A 5,000-nucleotide genomic window follows, 5' to 3' on the forward strand; every position below is an offset into this window, starting at 1 on the left:
TTTAATGCAATACTATTCGGTTAAAATTATCTGAAATAGAAGAGCACAATGCAATAATTGCACAATCTTTTAATGTCAACATATTTAGCTAGTGTATAATAAGGCATTGCGGAATTATAAAGAATCAAGTTTTAAATGAAATCTATTCTTAACGTGAAAGGTATATCTATGTCAAAATGTGATTATGTTTCATCATTTTTAATTTATACAAAACTGAAGTTGGATATTACTTACAATTTTGAAGCTTCACGCCAGGTTTCAATTCACCAATCTTCGGGTATTTTCCAGCTGAAGACTCTCCACAAGCTATTGTCAAATTTCGGTTTTCCAGCACTTAGTATCGAGCAATCGGGAGGAGTTATAAATAAAACACCGCCCCATTTGAATAGAAAAAAAACGGAAAAAACCGACGAAACGACTAAATTACAAAGCATGTGAATAGCGTTGGTTAACTGCACATTACCTCAGTTCACTTTGAAAGATGCAATAGATGCTAACCATCAAAATAATAAAAAAAGAGGATGGAGAGAGCTGGGTTTTTAACTTACCAGCCAAGTTGTATTACAAAAAAGCTTACCTTATGAGTGATACCTGTAGGGAACAAGAAAAGAAAAATATTAATTAAGCTAAACACTTGATAAACCAGCAGTATGCAGTAAAGTGAATGGTAAGCTCTCAGAGTTCCTTGTTGCGATTTCAAAACTTGACGGCTTCTAAAGAATGAACTGAATGAAGATGATAATAAAATCTCCACATCTGCATTGCTCCATCGAACACTAATGCTCATGATATGCATTTCCTCTACCAACACCATACATGCCCTCTTAAAACAAACTTCAATCCTAGGCATCCCCTTCCAAATAATTTATTTTGAATTTTGCTTGTAACTCTAAACAAACTAATACGTTTAGTTTTGCATTATACGGGTTGAAGGGAACTGAAACAGAGTTAATTAAGAAACATGGCAATCCCCCAAAATAAAATTATCTACTCCCAACTTACGATTAACCTCACAACACAAAAACTTGATTTTTCCCCAAAATTAATAATCTTATGACTTCTTGGAGATATTTAATTTAGGGAAAAAGCAGCTGTGGCATTAAAGAACAAATTAACCACGAAAACCGTAAACTTTACAAACCGTGGTCCTCATATTCTACCATATGACTGCCAACAAACATAAACACTGATGATGATAATTACGATAAGTCCAAACGACATGTCTTTTAAGCTAAGTATAATCATCAGCAACTGAAGAGCAAATGCAATAATCTTATACATGGGAGACTTTAAACCAAGTAAGATAGTGTACTTAATTACTGTGTATTTTCTATGAATCATTACGAAATAAAAGGTATCCATTACAAAACTTCGAATTTACACTACAAAGTTATTGGTAGTGTATTCTACGTTAGATAATCGTGCAATAGAACAACGCATTGACCATGTAAATATGTATTAAAATGTTACGTTTCCGACAATAAACAGCCCTAAATAATAACAAATAAAAATGACCTCAAACGGTACATTGTAAGTAAAGAATCCAAAAAATAGAAGCAACGCCATCCTAAAATTTTATGAGGAAAAACTTCAAGTTTTATGGAATGTTCTTGTGAGAAGTAACAGCACTTACAAACAACAATGGTTTAGTAAAGTTTTAAGTACTTGCCTCACCCAAACATGATTCCCACGTCCGTCTTGCATCAAATTCAAATAAAAGACCTTGATCCAATAAAAAATTTTCTTGAAATCCACTGTACCTGGGAGGAAGACACGTCTGTTATTCTGGCTGAAAAAGATAAAAAAAAAATATTATTTGCATAATTCGGAGTAGGGACATAAAATTAAGGTATAATATCAATATCAGAATACATCAAAATAATGGGGTGTCAGCTGAACTTTGTTCTTATCAGCTTATATAGGCTAAAAGAAAAATCAAAAGTTGAATTATGTACAGTAAGACACGAATAATACTCGAAAGGATAATCATTATAATTACCAGCAATTAAACAAAACTCAACTATCTATTTACTGGTATATATAATAAGTATGTATGTACACACACACATATATATATACATATATATATATATATATATATATATATATATTTATATATATATACAGTAAATATATACATTTATACGCATATAATTATGTGTATATATTGTATATGTTTATATATAGGCATGCATACTCTCTCTCTCTCTCTCTCTCTCTCTCTCTCTCTCTCTCTCTCTCTCTCTCTCTCTCTCTCTCTCTCTCTATATATATATATATATATATATTATATATATATACATATATATATATATATATATATATACATATATATATATATATATATATATATATATATACTAGATGTACAGTAACATGAACAAGAAATCTGAAAATAATGTAAAGCATTACTTACTCTAAATGATGTTTTTTTTTATTCCCCAACCAATCAATAGCGGCGAACGCACAAAAAATAAAACAACAACAACAATAACAACAACAACTTCCGTCACACAACGTTCAATTCGAAAGAATTCGTGCAAAACATGTGTCGAACCACCTTCAGTTTCCGAGAAGGCAGACTTTTGTAATGCAAGGCACGCTCTGCTACATGTGATTCACGTATCTTAATATACAGGCGCTATCTCCGGCTAAGTGCGTTACCACATTTCAACACGGACAAATCTAACGCTTTCCGTTTCCCATACATCATCAAATGAGACAGCTGGGGTTGTAAATGGGACAGTATATACTTTGAAAACAAAGCACTGTAGATATAATAAACGTTTGCCCTCAACCGGATACTGCTGGCCAAGTTCTCTCAGAGATAATGTCATCCGCTTTATCTATAGGATATATATTTTTGTCTCCGTGCATGACCGATTGGTCTAACTTAGCATGTATATGTTATTGGACCATCGTGGATCCCTTACAGCTAATTTTACCTTTCGTTCTAATGTAAAACCATTCTGGGCAGGACAACAGCAGGTTGAGATCCAAATGGGTATTTCTTTGAAAAAAAAAAAAATAGAATATAATCAGGATCATTTTCCTTAAATTCATGGCGACGCTCTTTAACGTTGCTGTTTCAAAGAATCTTTAAACCATTAAATAAATACCCAGAACCTGAAATTTTACTCTCTCGAGGGTAAAATGTATATACCTACCAAGAACTATTCCAGTAATGCTAATGGTACTTTTAGATCTAACCAGGTTAATCCGTCAATTTTGTCGATGGATGTGAATAGTGACAAGTTAAAAAATAACTAGTTTACTCATGCCATTCTAAATAAAATATCAAAGCGTAGAGACACTAAGTTTCGACCCGGGGGTGGTAAATGCCGTCTCAAAGTTAGGACGAAAATACCTTCATTCTGCATAGTTAAATAAGTTAGTGGTTGTAATGAGATATCCTAACTCGGGAAAGCATGAAAACGTCCTGTTCATTTCAAGTTGACTATCGCCATTGCACAGAGAAAAATTATAATATTTTGTATACACAAGGAGTTTTATTACAGGAGTTCTATTGATTGAGTATTTAAACTTGCTCTGCTTGTCTTCACTGGGACCACCAATGGTGTCAACAGGAAAATTTTCAAGGTCATTTATTACCTATAGTCTCATTAAAATAAGACTGCTAACCTTAAAATTTATAGAGTATTGAGACAGATGATGGAACTCTTGTGACCATCATTCACCTTCTTTTAGCTAAATTTGGTCCATAACGGCCTGTGCTAGGGACAGGGGAAGCAATTCACCACCTCACAATTGCACTGAGAAGTAAAACTTGAGAGACTGTACTGTAAGGTGACAAGAAGGATACAGGAACGGCAACAGGCAGCGATAATATACATGGTAACACAGAGCTGAACACGATCAAGGGCCAGATGATGACTGCATGGAGTGAGAGGAGACATTACTTTGTGAACGGTTTGAACCACAAGAGGGCGAGGACCACCTACAGTAGCTATGCATGCCTTTTTTTTTACCACATGATTTTAAAGGAGCATGTATCATTCACTACCTATTTATTTCCTCTCTCTCTCTCTTTCTCTCTCTCTCTCTCTCTCTCTCTCTCTCTACAATCAAGCTGTGTCCCACCATAATTGCCTAACAACCATGTACTTAATTCACTGCCATGGTTAGAAGTAATACATCGAATTCTAAAGGGAAGAAGCCAACAGTATTCGTTTGCCTGTCTGGTTTGTGAGAGAGAGAGAGAGAGAGAGAGAGAGAGAGAGAGAGAGAGAGAGAGAGAGAGAGAGAGAGAGAGACTAAATGTAATAATACAATGCAAGCCGATCACCAGTCTCTTAGAAATGGGCTTGGGATAAAATATGATTCATATGTTCAATAACTGAAGTGCTACTAAGAAATTTTGTTAAGATTCCATATCATCCCAAATCATTTGCACTAAACACTCGTTTTATCTAGATCTCTATCTAGGAATTCAACAATCCATTGTCATGACTTCACAGCAAAGATGCTGACTAAAGCATTTCTTAGTAAACCTCTTCACAAACAGCTGCCCTGACTGACCTTTTACCCCCAGACTTAGTTCCCAGGTTCTTTTTTCCAAATCTATTTAGCGTCGATTCAAATCTTTAGTCTTTCTTTTTTTGTTCCATTATGAGTGAAAAACTTATTGTTTATCATTCCGCATCTGTCAATTACAAAATCTTTCTGCTGACACTACAATCTTTTTGGGGGTGTACTTAACTGGCTGATAGGTTGGTAATTATCAAAGTAGTTTCATGGAGGAAAATGTTATCGATAGGCTTGTCTACACAAAATGCAAAAAAAAAATCAGATTGTACTTGACATTACAAGATTGATACCATAATTTTATTTTCAGGCCCATGTAAAGAGTATAGTTGCGATGGAAGACTTTAAAACATTTCTAAGTCTAGTTTTGGGCATTACTAATTACATGCATTCATAAAAAAACATCTATACATGCGTATATATAAATAATTATATATATATATATATATATATAT

General features: G+C 33.9%; 1 long non-coding RNA gene across 1 annotated transcript in view; it reads right to left on the minus strand.

Moving 5' to 3' along the window:
* Positions 1 to 1,668: 1,668 nt before the first annotated feature.
* Positions 1,669 to 5,000, minus strand: part of LOC137634296 (uncharacterized) — a 62,598-nt gene continuing 59,266 nt past the window's right edge. The window contains exon 3 of the long non-coding RNA XR_011042502.1: positions 1,669 to 1,789. This is a non-coding gene — a long non-coding RNA (uncharacterized lncRNA). The remainder of the gene's footprint in view (positions 1,790 to 5,000) is intronic.

Source organism: Palaemon carinicauda, chromosome 44, assembly GCF_036898095.1.
Source record: "Palaemon carinicauda isolate YSFRI2023 chromosome 44, ASM3689809v2, whole genome shotgun sequence".
Taxonomy (NCBI): domain Eukaryota; kingdom Metazoa; phylum Arthropoda; class Malacostraca; order Decapoda; family Palaemonidae; genus Palaemon; species Palaemon carinicauda.